Source organism: Garra rufa, chromosome 14 (assembly GCF_049309525.1).
Source record: "Garra rufa chromosome 14, GarRuf1.0, whole genome shotgun sequence".
Taxonomy (NCBI): Eukaryota; Metazoa; Chordata; class Actinopteri; order Cypriniformes; family Cyprinidae; genus Garra; species Garra rufa.
The window spans coordinates 39,216,697-39,230,886 of NC_133374.1; the positions used below are offsets into that span (position 1 = coordinate 39,216,697).

General features: G+C 51.9%; 19 non-coding genes across 19 annotated transcripts; all 19 read right to left on the reverse strand.

Moving 5' to 3' along the window:
- Nucleotides 1–267: 267 nt before the first annotated feature.
- On the reverse strand, nt 268–374 carry LOC141285977 (U6 spliceosomal RNA). The gene has a single exon (XR_012339101.1). It is a non-coding gene; the product is annotated as a U6 spliceosomal RNA (small nuclear RNA).
- Nucleotides 375–1,022: 648 nt separating this feature from the next.
- On the reverse strand, nt 1,023–1,129 carry LOC141286072 (U6 spliceosomal RNA). Its single transcript, XR_012339196.1, has one exon. It is a non-coding gene; the product is annotated as a U6 spliceosomal RNA (small nuclear RNA).
- Nucleotides 1,130–1,777: 648 nt separating this feature from the next.
- Nucleotides 1,778–1,884, reverse strand: LOC141285979 (U6 spliceosomal RNA). Its single transcript, XR_012339102.1, has one exon. It is a non-coding gene; the product is annotated as a U6 spliceosomal RNA (small nuclear RNA).
- Nucleotides 1,885–2,532: 648 nt separating this feature from the next.
- LOC141285786 (U6 spliceosomal RNA) lies at nt 2,533–2,639 on the reverse strand. The gene has a single exon (XR_012338911.1). It is a non-coding gene; the product is annotated as a U6 spliceosomal RNA (small nuclear RNA).
- Nucleotides 2,640–3,287: 648 nt separating this feature from the next.
- Nucleotides 3,288–3,390, reverse strand: LOC141285575 (U6 spliceosomal RNA). Its single transcript, XR_012338701.1, has one exon. It is a non-coding gene; the product is annotated as a U6 spliceosomal RNA (small nuclear RNA).
- Nucleotides 3,391–4,042: 652 nt separating this feature from the next.
- LOC141285981 (U6 spliceosomal RNA) lies at nt 4,043–4,149 on the reverse strand. The gene has a single exon (XR_012339104.1). It is a non-coding gene; the product is annotated as a U6 spliceosomal RNA (small nuclear RNA).
- Nucleotides 4,150–4,797: 648 nt separating this feature from the next.
- Nucleotides 4,798–4,904, reverse strand: LOC141285982 (U6 spliceosomal RNA). Its single transcript, XR_012339105.1, has one exon. It is a non-coding gene; the product is annotated as a U6 spliceosomal RNA (small nuclear RNA).
- A 648-nt stretch (nt 4,905–5,552) lies between these two features.
- On the reverse strand, nt 5,553–5,659 carry LOC141285552 (U6 spliceosomal RNA). The gene has a single exon (XR_012338680.1). It is a non-coding gene; the product is annotated as a U6 spliceosomal RNA (small nuclear RNA).
- Nucleotides 5,660–6,307: 648 nt separating this feature from the next.
- On the reverse strand, nt 6,308–6,414 carry LOC141285983 (U6 spliceosomal RNA). The gene has a single exon (XR_012339107.1). It is a non-coding gene; the product is annotated as a U6 spliceosomal RNA (small nuclear RNA).
- A 648-nt stretch (nt 6,415–7,062) lies between these two features.
- Nucleotides 7,063–7,169, reverse strand: LOC141285984 (U6 spliceosomal RNA). The gene has a single exon (XR_012339108.1). It is a non-coding gene; the product is annotated as a U6 spliceosomal RNA (small nuclear RNA).
- Nucleotides 7,170–7,817: 648 nt separating this feature from the next.
- LOC141285985 (U6 spliceosomal RNA) lies at nt 7,818–7,924 on the reverse strand. Its single transcript, XR_012339109.1, has one exon. It is a non-coding gene; the product is annotated as a U6 spliceosomal RNA (small nuclear RNA).
- A 648-nt stretch (nt 7,925–8,572) lies between these two features.
- LOC141285554 (U6 spliceosomal RNA) lies at nt 8,573–8,679 on the reverse strand. The gene has a single exon (XR_012338682.1). It is a non-coding gene; the product is annotated as a U6 spliceosomal RNA (small nuclear RNA).
- A 648-nt stretch (nt 8,680–9,327) lies between these two features.
- Nucleotides 9,328–9,434, reverse strand: LOC141285986 (U6 spliceosomal RNA). Its single transcript, XR_012339110.1, has one exon. It is a non-coding gene; the product is annotated as a U6 spliceosomal RNA (small nuclear RNA).
- Nucleotides 9,435–10,082: 648 nt separating this feature from the next.
- LOC141285987 (U6 spliceosomal RNA) lies at nt 10,083–10,189 on the reverse strand. The gene has a single exon (XR_012339111.1). It is a non-coding gene; the product is annotated as a U6 spliceosomal RNA (small nuclear RNA).
- Nucleotides 10,190–10,837: 648 nt separating this feature from the next.
- Nucleotides 10,838–10,944, reverse strand: LOC141285555 (U6 spliceosomal RNA). Its single transcript, XR_012338683.1, has one exon. It is a non-coding gene; the product is annotated as a U6 spliceosomal RNA (small nuclear RNA).
- Nucleotides 10,945–11,592: 648 nt separating this feature from the next.
- Nucleotides 11,593–11,699, reverse strand: LOC141285988 (U6 spliceosomal RNA). The gene has a single exon (XR_012339112.1). It is a non-coding gene; the product is annotated as a U6 spliceosomal RNA (small nuclear RNA).
- A 648-nt stretch (nt 11,700–12,347) lies between these two features.
- Nucleotides 12,348–12,454, reverse strand: LOC141285990 (U6 spliceosomal RNA). Its single transcript, XR_012339113.1, has one exon. It is a non-coding gene; the product is annotated as a U6 spliceosomal RNA (small nuclear RNA).
- Nucleotides 12,455–13,102: 648 nt separating this feature from the next.
- On the reverse strand, nt 13,103–13,209 carry LOC141285556 (U6 spliceosomal RNA). Its single transcript, XR_012338684.1, has one exon. It is a non-coding gene; the product is annotated as a U6 spliceosomal RNA (small nuclear RNA).
- Nucleotides 13,210–13,856: 647 nt separating this feature from the next.
- On the reverse strand, nt 13,857–13,963 carry LOC141285991 (U6 spliceosomal RNA). Its single transcript, XR_012339114.1, has one exon. It is a non-coding gene; the product is annotated as a U6 spliceosomal RNA (small nuclear RNA).
- Between the last annotated feature and the right edge of the window lie 227 nt (nt 13,964–14,190).

Consider the following 14,190-nt stretch of genomic DNA (forward strand, 5'->3'; position numbering starts at 1 on the left):
GTGCTCAGGCTAATTGCATTGTGGTTATAAGCGCAGAAGACACACTTCTCCTCGCCCTGCTCTCAAGCTCGGAGTATGACGACAGCCATGTGCTTCGTGAGTTTGTCGCGTGGTGTGATGGAGCTGGGCCGCAATGAAATATCTCTAAAACGCTTTGAGATGGTGAGGGTGTGTGGCGATTTAGAACAAAAACGCTCCCACGCTGAAACCTGCGTATACTTACCACACGAGGGCCCACCGAGCAGAGGAGCGCAATTGTCGCAAGCCAAAAATATGGAGCGCTTCACGGATTTGCGTGTCATCCTTTCGCAGGGGCCATGCTAATCTTCTCTGTATCGATCCAATTTTAGTATATGTGCCGCCGTGGCGAGCACAAGACTGCTGGCCCGCTCGAGGTATCTGTACCCCTCGGGTCCCTGCGAGCTCTCGCCAAGGTGGTAGGGCCCAGCGAGCCAAAGCTGCAGTCAGTTAAGGAAACGAACGGCACTTGGATCATTCTACCGAGGGGAGCTGTCTGTTGATTTGTCTTGACCATCTGACACAATGCATCCTATTATTTTAGCAGAAGAACTTTCAAACAAATGCAATGACAGTCACGGGCTGGCCTTACGGCTTTTGGACTTTTCGACCGGCGGGCAGCAAAGGGTCAGGATAAGCGGACTCTGACCGGGCGCACGCCATGCATCTCTTGGCATCTCCACAAGGTGGCGTACTGTCACCGATTCTCTTCTTAATTTCTATAAGGGAGCGTTGAAGTGCTCAGGCTAATTGCCATGTGTTTATAAGCGCAGAAGACACACTTCTCCTCGCCCTGCTCTCAAGCTCGGAGTATGACGACAGCTATGTGCTTCGTGAGTTTGTCGCATGGTGTGATGGAGCTGGGCCGCAATGAAATATCTCTAAAACGTTTTGAGATGGTGAGGGTGTCTGGCGATTTAGAACAAAAACACTCCCACGCTGAAACCTGCGTATACTTACCACACGAGGGCCCACCGAGCAGAGGAGCGCAAATGTCGCAAGCCAAAAATATAGAGCGCTTCACGGATTTGCGTGTCATCCTTTCGCAGGGGCCATGCTAATCTTCTCTGTATCGATCCAATTTTAATATATGTGCCGCCGTGGCGAGCACAAGACTGCTGGCCCGCTCGAGGTATCTGTACCCCTCGGGTCCCTGCGAGCTCTCGCCAAGGTGGTAGGGCCCAGCGAGCCAAAGCTGCAGTCAGTTAAGGAAACGAACGGCACTTGGATCATTCTACCGAGGGGAGCTGTCTGTTGATTTGTCTTGACCATCTGACACAATGCATCCTATTATTTTAGCAGAAGAACTTTCAAACAAATGCAGTGCCAGTCACGGGCTGGCCTTACGGCTTTTGGACTTTTCGACCGGCGGGCAGCAAAGGGTCAGGATAAGCGGACTCTGACCGGGCGCACGCCATGCATCTCTTGGCATCTCCACAAGGTGGCGTACTGTCACCGATTCTCTTCTTAATTTCTATAAGGGAGCATTGAAGTGCTCAGGCTAATTGCCATGTGTTTATAAGCGCAGAAGACACACTTCTCCTCGCCCTGCTCTCAAGCTCGGAGTATGACGACAGCTATGTGCTTCGTGAGTTTGTCGCGTGGTGTGATGAAGCTGGGCCGCAATGAAATATCTCTAAAACGTTTTGAGATGGTGAGGGTGTCTGGCGATTTAGAACAAAAACGCTCCCACGCTGAAACCTGCGTATACTTACCACACGAGGGCCCACCGAGCAGAGGAGCACAAATGTCGCAAGCCAAAAATATGGAGCGCTTCACGGATTTGCGTGTCATCCTTTCGCAGGGGCCATGCTAATCTTCTCTGTATCGATCCAATTTTAGTATATGTGCCGCCGTGGCGAGCACAAGATTGCTGGCCCGCTCGAGGTATCTGTACCCCTCGGGTCCCTGCGAGCTCTCGCCAAGGTGGTAGGGCCCAGCGAGCCAAAGCTGCAGTCAGTTAAGGAAACGAACGGCACTTGGATCGTTCTACCGAGGGGAGCTGTCTGTTGATTTGTCTTGACCATCTGACACAATGCATCCTATTATTTTAGCAGAAGAACTTTCAAACAAATGCAATGCCAGTCACGGGCTGGCCTTACGGCTTTTGGACTTTTCGACCGGCGGGCAGCAAAGGGTCAGGATAAGCGGACTCTGACCGGGCGCACGCCATGCATCTCTTGGCATCTCCACAAGGTGGCGTACTGTCACCGATTCTCTTCTTAATTTCTATAAGGGAGCGTTGAAGTGCTCAGGCTAATTGCCATGTGTTTATAAGCGCAGAAGACACACTTCTCCTCGCCCTGCTCTCAAGCTCGGAGTATGACGACAGCTATGTGCTTCGTGAGTTTGTCGCGTGGTGTGATGGAGCTGGGCCGCAATGAAATATCTCTAAAACGCTTTGAGATGGTGAGGGTGTGTGGCGATTTAGAACAAAAATGCTCCCACGCTGAAACCTGCATATACTTACCACACGAGGGCCCACCGAGCAGAGGAGCGCAATTGTCGCAAGCCAAAAATATGGAGCTCTTCACGGATTTGCGTGTCATCCTTTCGCAGGGGCCATGCTAATCTTCTCTGTATCGATCCAATTTTAGTATATGTGCCGCCGTGGCAAGCACAAGACTGCTGGTCCTCTCGAGGTATCTGTACACCTCGGGTTCCTGCGAGCTCTCGCCAAGGTGGTAGGGCCCAGCGAGCCAAGGCTGCAGTCAGTTAAGGAAACGAACGGCACTTGGATCATTCTACCGAGGGGAGCTGTCTGTTGATTTGTCTTGACCATCTGACACAATGCATCCTATTATTTTAGCAGAAGAACTTTCAAACAAATGCAGTGCCAGTCACGGGCTGGCCTTACGGCTTTTGGACTTTTCGACCGGCGGGCAGCAAAGGGTCAGGATAAGCGGACTCTGACCGGGCGCACGCCATGCATCTCTTGGCATCTCCACAAGGTGGCGTACTGTCACCGATTCTCTTCTTAATTTCTATGAGGGAGCGTTGAAGTGCTCAGGCTAATTGCATTGTGGTTATAAGCGCAGAAGACACACTTCTCCTCGCCCTGCTCTCAAGCTCGGAGTATGACGACAGCCATGTGCTTCGTGAGTTTGTCGCGTGGTGTGATGGAGCTGGGCTGCAATGAAATATCTCTAAAACGCTTTGAGATGGTGAGGGTGTCTGGCGATTTAGAACAAAAACGCTCCCACGCTGAAACCTGCATATACTTACCACACGAGGGCCCACCGAGCAGAGGAGCGCAAATGTCGCAAGCCAAAAATATGGAGCGCTTCACGGATTTGCGTGTCATCCTTTCGCAGGGGCCATGCTAATCTACTCTGTATCGATCCAATTTTAGTATATGTGCCGCCGTGGCGAGCAGAAGATTGCTGGCCCGCTCGAGGTATCTGTACCCTTCTGGTCCCTGCGAGCTCTCGCCAAGGTGGTAGGGCCCATCGAGCTAAAGCTGCAGTCAGTTAAGGAAACGAACGGCACTTGGATCATTCTACCGAGGGGAGCTGTCTGTTGATTTGTCTTGACCATCTGACACAATGCATCCTATTATTTTAGCAGAAGAACTTTCAAACAAATGCAATGCCAGTCACGGGCTGGCCTTACGGCTTTTGGACTTTTAGACCGGCGGGCAGCAAAGGGTCAGGATAAGCGGACTCTGACCGGGCGCACGCCATGCATCTCTTGGCATCTCCACAAGGTGGCGTACTGTCACCGATTCTCTTCTTAATTTCTATAAGGGAGTGTTGAAGTGCTCAGGCTAATTGCATTGTGGTTATAAGCGCAGAAGACACACTTCTCCTCGCCCTGCTCTCAAGCTCGGAGTATGACGACAGCCATGTGCTTCGTGAGTTTGTCGCGTGGTGTGATGGAGCTGGGCCGCAATGAAATATCTCTAAAACGCTTTGAGATGGTGAGGGTGTGTGGCGATTTAGAACAAAAACGCTCCCACGCTGAAACCTGCGTATACTCACCACACGAGGGCCCACCGAGCAGAGGAGCGCAAATGTCGCAAGCCAAAAATATGGAGCGCTTCACGGATTTGCGTGTCATCCTTTCGCAGGGGCCATGCTAATCTTCTCTGTATCGATCCAATTTTAGTATATGTGCCGCCGTGGCGAGCACAGGACTGCTGGCCCGCTCGAGGTATCTGTACCCCTCGGGTCCCTGCGAGCTCTCGCCAAGGTGGTAGGGTCCAGCGAGCCAAAGCTGCAGTCAGTTAAGGAAACGAACGGCACTTGGATCATTCTACCGAGGGGAGCTGTCTGTTGATTTGTCTTGACCATCTGACACAATGCATCCTATTATTTTAGCAGAAGAACTTTCAAACAAATGCAGTGCCAGTCACGGGCTGGCCTTACGGCTTTTGGACTTTTCGACCGGCGGGCAGCAAAGGGTCAGGATAAGCGGACTCTGACCGGGCGCACGCCATGCATCTCTTGGCATCTCCACAAGGTGGCGTACTGTCACCGATTCTCTTCTTAAGTTCTATAAGGGAGCGTTGAAGTGCTCAGGCTAATTGCCATGTGTTTATAAGCGCAGAAGACACACTTCTCCTCGCCCTGCTCTCAAGCTCGGAGTATGACGACAGCCATGTGCTTCGTGAGTTTGTCGCGTGGTGTGATGGAGCTGGGCCGCAATGAAATATCTCTAAAACGTTTTGAGATGGTGAGGGTGTCTGGCGATTTAGAACTAAAACGCTCCCACGCTGAAACATGCGTATACTTACCACACGAGGGCCCACCGAGCAGAGGAGCGCAAATGTCGCAAGCCAAAAATATGGAGCGCTTCACGGATTTGCGTGTCATCCTTTCGCAGGGGCCATGCTAATCTTCTCTGTATCGATCCAATTTTAGTATATGTGCCGCCGTGGCGAGCACAAGACTGCTGGCCCGCTCGAGGTATCTGTACCCCTCGGGTTCCTGCGAGCTCTCGCCAAGGTGGTAGGGCCCAGCGAGCCAAGGCTGCAGTCAGTTAAGGAAACGAACGGCACTTGGATCATTCTACCGAGGGGAGCTGTCTGTTGATTTGTCTTGACCATCTGACACAATGCATCCTATTATTTTAGCAGAAGAACTTTCAAACAAATGCAGTGCCAGTCACGGGCTGGCCTTACGGCTTTTGGACTTTTCGACCGGCGGGCAGCAAAGGGTCAGGATAAGCGGACTCTGACCGGGCGCACGCCATGCATCTCTTGGCATCTCCACAAGGTGGCGTACTGTCACCGATTCTCTTCTTAATTTCTATGAGGGAGCGTTGAAGTGCTCAGGCTAATTGCATTGTGGTTATAAGCGCAGAAGACACACTTCTCCTCGCCCTGCTCTCAAGCTCGGAGTATGACGACAGCCATGTGCTTCGTGAGTTTGTCGCGTGGTGTGATGGAGCTGGGCTGCAATGAAATATCTCTAAAACGCTTTGAGATGGTGAGGGTGTCTGGCGATTTAGAACAAAAACGCTCCCACGCTGAAACCTGCATATACTTACCACACGAGGGCCCACCGAGCAGAGGAGCGCAAATGTCGCAAGCCAAAAATATGGAGCGCTTCACGGATTTGCGTGTCATCCTTTCGCAGGGGCCATGCTAATCTTCTCTGTATCGATCCAATTTTAGTATATGTGCCGCCGTGGCGAGCAAAAGATTGCTGGCCCGCTCGAGGTATCTGTACCCCTCTGGTCCCTGCGAGCTCTCGCCAAGGTGGTAGGGCCCATCGAGCTAAAGCTGCAGTCAGTTAAGGAAACGAACGGCACTTGGATCATTCTACCGAGGGGAGCTGTCTGTTGATTTGTCTTGACCATCTGACACAATGCATCCTATTATTTTAGCAGAAGAACTTTCAAACAAATGCAATGCCAGTCACGGGCTGGCCTTACGGCTTTTGGACGTTTCGACCGGCGGGCAGCAAAGGGTCAGGATAAGCGGACTCTGACCGGGCGCACGCCATGCATCTCTTGGCATCTCCACAAGGTGGCGTAGTGTCACCAATTCTCTTCTTAATTACTATAAGGAAGCGTTGAAGTGCTCAGGCTAATTGCATTGTGGTTATAAGCGCAGAAGACACACTTCTCCTCGCCCTGCTCTCAAGCTCGGAGTATGACGACAGCCATGTGCTTCGTGAGTTTGTCACGTGGTGTGATGGAGCTGGGCCGCAATGAAATATCTCTAAAACGCTTTGAGATGGTGAGGGTGTCTGGCGATTTAGAACAAAAACGCTCCCACGCTGAAACCTGCGTATACTCACCACACGAGGGCCCACCGAGCAGAGGAGCGCAAATGTCGCAAGCCAAAAATATGGAGCGCTTCACGGATTTGCGTGTCATCCTTTCGCAGGGGCCATGCTAATCTTCTCTGTATCGATCCAATTTTAGTATATGTGCCGCCGTGGCGAGCACAGGACTGCTGGCCCGCTCGAGGTATCTGTACCCCTCGGGTCCCTGCGAGCTCTCGCCAAGGTGGTAGGGTCCAGCGAGCCAAAGCTGCAGTCAGTTAAGGAAACGAACGGCACTTGGATCATTCTACCGAGGGGAGCTGTCTGTTGATTTGTCTTGACCATCTGACACAATGCATCCTATTATTTTAGCAGAAGAACTTTCAAACAAATGCAATGCCAGTCACGGGCTGGCCTTAAGGCTTTTGGACTTTTCGACCGGCGGGCAGCAAAGGGTCAGGATAAGCGGACTCTGACCGGGCGCACGCCATGCATCTCTTGGCATCTCCACAAGGTGGCGTACTGTCACCGATTCTCTTCTTAATTTCTATAAGGGAGCGTTGAAGTGCTCAGGCTAATTGCATTGTGGTTATAAGCGCAGAAGACACACTTCTCCTCGCCCTGCTCTCAAGCTCGGAGTATGACGACAGCCATGTGCTTCGTGAGTTTGTCACGTGGTGTGATGGAGCTGGGCCGCAATGAAATATCTCTAAAACGCTTTGAGATGGTGAGGGTGTCTGGCGATTTAGAACAAAAACGCTCCCACGCTGAAACCTGCGTATACTCACCACACGAGGGCCCACCGAGCAGAGGAGCGCAAATGTCGCAAGCCAAAAATATGGAGCGCTTCACGGATTTGCGTGTCATCCTTTCGCAGGGGCCATGCTAATCTTCTCTGTATCGATCCAATTTTAGTATATGTGCCGCCGTGGCGAGCACAGGACTGCTGGCCCGCTCAAGGTATCTGTACCCCTCGGGTCCCTGCGAGCTCTCGCCAAGGTGGTAGGGTCCAGCGAGCCAAAGCTGCAGTCAGTTAAGGAAACGAACGGCACTTGGATCATTCTACCGAGGGGAGCTGTCTGTTGATTTGTCTTGACCATCTGACACAATGCATCCTATTATTTTAGCAGAAGAACTTTCAAACAAATGCAGTGCCAGTCACGGGCTGGCCTTACGGCTTTTGGACTTTTCGACCGGCGGGCAGCAAAGGGTCAGGATAAGCGGACTCTGACCGGGCGCACGCCATGCATCTCTTGGCATCTCCACAAGGTGGCGTACTGTCACCGATTCTCTTCTTAATTTCTATAAGGGAGCGTTGAAGTGCTCAGGCTAATTGCCATGTGTTTATAAGCGCAGAAGACACACTTCTCCTCGCCCTGCTCTCAAGCTCGGAGTATGACGACAGCCATGTGCTTCGTGAGTTTGTCGCGTGGTGTGATGGAGCTGGGCCGCAATGAAATATCTCTAAAACGTTTTGAGATGGTGAGGGTGTCTGGCGATTTAGAACTAAAACGCTCCCACGCTGAAACATGCGTATACTTACCACACGAGGGCCCACCGAGCAGAGGAGCGCAAATGTCGCAAGCCAAAAATATGGAGCGCTTCACGGATTTGCGTGTCATCCTTTCGCAGGGGCCATGCTAATCTTCTCTGTATCGATCCAATTTTAGTATATGTGCCGCCGTGGCGAGCACAAGACTGCTGGCCCGCTCGAGGTATCTGTACCCCTCGGGTTCCTGCGAGCTCTCGCCAAGGTGGTAGGGCCCAGCGAGCCAAGGCTGCAGTCAGTTAAGGAAACGAACGGCACTTGGATCATTCTACCGAGGGGAGCTGTCTGTTGATTTGTCTTGACCATCTGACACAATGCATCCTATTATTTTAGCAGAAGAACTTTCAAACAAATGCAGTGCCAGTCACGGGCTGGCCTTACGGCTTTTGGACTTTTCGACCGGCGGGCAGCAAAGGGTCAGGATAAGCGGACTCTGACCGGGCGCACGCCATGCATCTCTTGGCATCTCCACAAGGTGGCGTACTGTCACCGATTCTCTTCTTAATTTCTATGAGGGAGCGTTGAAGTGCTCAGGCTAATTGCATTGTGGTTATAAGCGCAGAAGACACACTTCTCCTCGCCCTGCTCTCAAGCTCGGAGTATGACGACAGCCATGTGCTTCGTGAGTTTGTCGCGTGGTGTGATGGAGCTGGGCTGCAATGAAATATCTCTAAAACGCTTTGAGATGGTGAGGGTGTCTGGCGATTTAGAACAAAAACGCTCCCACGCTGAAACCTGCATATACTTACCACACGAGGGCCCACCGAGCAGAGGAGCGCAAATGTCGCAAGCCAAAAATATGGAGCGCTTCACGGATTTGCGTGTCATCCTTTCGCAGGGGCCATGCTAATCTTCTCTGTATCGATCCAATTTTAGTATATGTGCCGCCGTGGCGAGCAAAAGATTGCTGGCCCGCTCAAGGTATCTGTACCCCTCTGGTCCCTGCGAGCTCTCGCCAAGGTGGTAGGGCCCATCGAGCTAAAGCTGCAGTCAGTTAAGGAAACGAACGGCACTTGGATCATTCTACCGAGGGGAGCTGTCTGTTGATTTGTCTTGACCATCTGACACAATGCATCCTATTATTTTAGCAGAAGAACTTTCAAACAAATGCAATGCCAGTCACGGGCTGGCCTTACGGCTTTTGGACGTTTCGACCGGCGGGCAGCAAAGGGTCAGGATAAGCGGACTCTGACCGGGCGCACGCCATGCATCTCTTGGCATCTCCACAAGGTGGCGTAGTGTCACCAATTCTCTTCTTAATTACTATAAGGAAGCGTTGAAGTGCTCAGGCTAATTGCATTGTGGTTATAAGCGCAGAAGACACACTTCTCCTCGCCCTGCTCTCAAGCTCGGAGTATGACGACAGCCATGTGCTTCGTGAGTTTGTCACGTGGTGTGATGGAGCTGGGCCGCAATGAAATATCTCTAAAACGCTTTGAGATGGTGAGGGTGTCTGGCGATTTAGAACAAAAACGCTCCCACGCTGAAACCTGCGTATACTCACCACACGAGGGCCCACCGAGCAGAGGAGCGCAAATGTCGCAAGCCAAAAATATGGAGCGCTTCACGGATTTGCGTGTCATCCTTTCGCAGGGGCCATGCTAATCTTCTCTGTATCGATCCAATTTTAGTATATGTGCCGCCGTGGCGAGCACAGGACTGCTGGCCCGCTCGAGGTATCTGTACCCCTCGGGTCCCTGCGAGCTCTCGCCAAGGTGGTAGGGTCCAGCGAGCCAAAGCTGCAGTCAGTTAAGGAAACGAACGGCACTTGGATCATTCTACCGAGGGGAGCTGTCTGTTGATTTGTCTTGACCATCTGACACAATGCATCCTATTATTTTAGCAGAAGAACTTTCAAACAAATGCAGTGCCAGTCACGGGCTGGCCTTACGGCTTTTGGACTTTTCGACCGGCGGGCAGCAAAGGGTCAGGATAAGCGGACTCTGACCGGGCGCACGCCATGCATCTCTTGGCATCTCCACAAGGTGGCGTACTGTCACCGATTCTCTTCTTAATTTCTATAAGGGAGCGTTGAAGTGCTCAGGCTAATTGCCATGTGTTTATAAGCGCAGAAGACACACTTCTCCTCGCCCTGCTCTCAAGCTCGGAGTATGACGACAGCCATGTGCTTCGTGAGTTTGTCGCGTGGTGTGATGGAGCTGGGCCGCAATGAAATATCTCTAAAACGTTTTGAGATGGTGAGGGTGTCTGGCGATTTAGAACTAAAACGCTCCCACGCTGAAACATGCGTATACTTACCACACGAGGGCCCACCGAGCAGAGGAGCGCAAATGTCGCAAGCCAAAAATATGGAGCGCTTCACGGATTTGCGTGTCATCCTTTCGCAGGGGCCATGCTAATCTTCTCTGTATCGATCCAATTTTAGTATATGTGCCGCCGTGGCGAGCACAAGACTGCTGGCCCGCTCGAGGTATCTGTACCCCTCGGGTTCCTGCGAGCTCTCGCCAAGGTGGTAGGGCCCAGCGAGCCAAGGCTGCAGTCAGTTAAGGAAACGAACGGCACTTGGATCATTCTACCGAGGGGAGCTGTCTGTTGATTTGTCTTGACCATCTGACACAATGCATCCTATTATTTTAGCAGAAGAACTTTCAAACAAATGCAGTGCCAGTCACGGGCTGGCCTTACGGCTTTTGGACTTTTCGACCGGCGGGCAGCAAAGGGTCAGGATAAGCGGACTCTGACCGGGCGCACGCCATGCATCTCTTGGCATCTCCACAAGGTGGCGTACTGTCACCGATTCTCTTCTTAATTTCTATGAGGGAGCGTTGAAGTGCTCAGGCTAATTGCATTGTGGTTATAAGCGCAGAAGACACACTTCTCCTCGCCCTGCTCTCAAGCTCGGAGTATGACGACAGCCATGTGCTTCGTGAGTTTGTCGCGTGGTGTGATGGAGCTGGGCTGCAATGAAATATCTCTAAAACGCTTTGAGATGGTGAGGGTGTCTGGCGATTTAGAACAAAAACGCTCCCACGCTGAAACCTGCATATACTTACCACACGAGGGCCCACCGAGCAGAGGAGCGCAAATGTCGCAAGCCAAAAATATGGAGCGCTTCACGGATTTGCGTGTCATCCTTTCGCAGGGGCCATGCTAATCTTCTCTGTATCGATCCAATTTTAGTATATGTGCCGCCGTGGCGAGCAAAAGGTTGCTGGCCCGCTCGAGGTATCTGTACCCCTCTGGTCCCTGCGAGCTCTCGCCAAGGTGGTAGGGCCCATCGAGCTAAAGCTGCAGTCAGTTAAGGAAACGAACGGCACTTGGATCATTCTACCGAGGGGAGCTGTCTGTTGATTTGTCTTGACCATCTGACACAATGCATCCTATTATTTTAGCAGAAGAACTTTCAAACAAATGCAATGCCAGTCACGGGCTGGCCTTACGGCTTTTGGACGTTTCGACCGGCGGGCAGCAAAGGGTCAGGATAAGCGGACTCTGACCGGGCGCACGCCATGCATCTCTTGGCATCTCCACAAGGTGGCGTAGTGTCACCAATTCTCTTCTTAATTACTATAAGGAAGCGTTGAAGTGCTCAGGCTAATTGCATTGTGGTTATAAGCGCAGAAGACACACTTCTCCTCGCCCTGCTCTCAAGCTCGGAGTATGACGACAGCCATGTGCTTCGTGAGTTTGTCGCGTGGTGTGATGGAGCTGGGCCGCAATGAAATATCTCTAAAACGCTTTGAGATGGTGAGGGTGTCTGGCGATTTAGAACAAAAACGCTCCCACGCTGAAACCTGCGTATACTCACCACACGAGGGCCCACCGAGCAGAGGAGCGCAAATGTCGCAAGCCAAAAATATGGAGCGCTTCACGGATTTGCGTGTCATCCTTTCGCAGGGGCCATGCTAATCTTCTCTGTATCGATCCAATTTTAGTATATGTGCCGCCGTGGCGAGCACAGGACTGCTGGCCCGCTCGAGGTATCTGTACCCCTCGGGTCCCTGCGAGCTCTCGCCAAGGTGGTAGGGTCCAGCGAGCCAAAGCTGCAGTCAGTTAAGGAAACGAACGGCACTTGGATCATTCTACCGAGGGGAGCTGTCTGTTGATTTGTCTTGACCATCTGACACAATGCATCCTATTATTTTAGCAGAAGAACTTTCAAACAAATGCAGTGCCAGTCACGGGCTGGCCTTACGGCTTTTGGACTTTTTGACCGGCGGGCAGCAAAGGGTCAGGATAAGCGGACTCTGACCGGGCGCACGCCATGCATCTCTTGGCATCTCCACAAGGTGGCGTACTGTCACCGATTCTCTTCTTAATTTCTATAAGGGAGCGTTGAAGTGCTCAGGCTAATTGCCATGTGTTTATAAGCGCAGAAGACACACTTCTCCTCGCCCTGCTCTCAAGCTCGGAGTATGACGACAGCCATGTGCTTCGTGAGTTTGTCGCGTGGTGTGATGGAGCTGGGCCGCAATGAAATATCTCTAAAACGTTTTGAGATGGTGAGGGTGTCTGGCGATTTAGAACTAAAACGCTCCCACGCTGAAACATGCGTATACTTACCACACGAGGGCCCACCGAGCAGAGGAGCGCAAATGTCGCAAGCCAAAAATATGGAGCGCTTCACGGATTTGCGTGTCATCCTTTCGCAGGGGCCATGCTAATCTTCTCTGTATCGATCCAATTTTAGTATATGTGCCGCCGTGGCGAGCACAAGACTGCTGGCCCGCTCGAGGTATCTGTACCCCTCGGGTTCCTGCGAGCTCTCGCCAAGGTGGTAGGGCCCAGCGAGCCAAGGCTGCAGTCAGTTAAGGAAACGAACGGCACTTGGATCATTCTACCGAGGGGAGCTGTCTGTTGATTTGTCTTGACCATCTGACACAATGCATCCTATTATTTTAGCAGAAGAACTTTCAAACAAATGCAGTGCCAGTCACGGGCTGGCCTTACGGCTTTTGGACTTTTCGACCGGCGGGCAGCAAAGGGTCAGGATAAGCGGACTCTGACCGGGCGCACGCCATGCATCTCTTGGCATCTCCACAAGGTGGCGTACTGTCACCGATTCTCTTCTTAATTTCTATGAGGGAGCGTTGAAGTGCTCAGGCTAATTGCATTGTGGTTATAAGCGCAGAAGACACACTTCTCCTCGCCCTGCTCTCAAGCTCGGAGTATGACGACAGCCATGTGCTTCGTGAGTTTGTCGCGTGGTGTGATGGAGCTGGGCTGCAATGAAATATCTCTAAAACGCTTTGAGATGGTGAGGGTGTCTGGCGATTTAGAACAAAAACGCTCCCACGCTGAAACCTGCATATACTTACCACACGAGGGCCCACCGAGCAGAGGAGCGCAAATGTCGCAAGCCAAAAATATGGAGCGCTTCACGGATTTGCGTGTCATCCTTTCGCAGGGGCCATGCTAATCTTCTCTGTATCGATCCAATTTTAGTATATGTGCCGCCGTGGCGAGCAAAAGGTTGCTGGCCCGCTCGAGGTATCTGTACCCCTCTGGTCCCTGCGAGCTCTCGCCAAGGTGGTAGGGCCCATCGAGCTAAAGCTGCAGTCAGTTAAGGAAACGAACGGCACTTGGATCATTCTACCGAGGGGAGCTGTCTGTTGATTTGTCTTGACCATCTGACACAATGCATCCTATTATTTTAGCAGAAGAACTTTCAAACAAATGCAATGCCAGTCACGGGCTGGCCTTACGGCTTTTGGACGTTTCGACCGGCGGGCAGCAAAGGGTCAGGATAAGCGGACTCTGACCGGGCGCACGCCATGCATCTCTTGGCATCTCCACAAGGTGGCGTAGTGTCACCAATTCTCTTCTTAATTACTATAAGGAAGCGTTGAAGTGCTCAGGCTAATTGCATTGTGGTTATAAGCGCAGAAGACACACTTCTCCTCGCCCTGCTCTCAAGCTCGGAGTATGACGACAGCCATGTGCTTCGTGAGTTTGTCGCGTGGTGTGATGGAGCTGGGCCGCAATGAAATATCTCTAAAACGCTTTGAGATGGTGAGGGTGTGTGGCGATTTAGAACAAAAAGCTCCCACGCTGAAACCTGCGTATACTTACCACACGAGGGCCCACCGAGCAGAGGAGCGCAATTGTAGCAAGCCAAAAATATGGAGCGCTTCACGGATTTGCGTGTCATCCTTTCGCAGGGGCCATGCTAATCTTCTCTGTATCGATCCAATTTTAGTATATGTGCCGCCGTGGCGAGCACAAGCCGGCTGGCCCGCTCGAGGTATCTGTACCCCTCGGGTCCCTGCGAGCTCTCGCCAAGGTGGTAGGGCCCAGCGAGCCAAAGCTGCAGTCAGTTAAGGAAACGAACGGCACTTGGATCATTCTACCGAGGGGAGCTGTCTGTTGATTTGTCTTGACCATCTGACACAATGCATCCTATTATTTTAGCAGAAGAACTTTCAAACAAATGCAATGCCAGTCACGGGC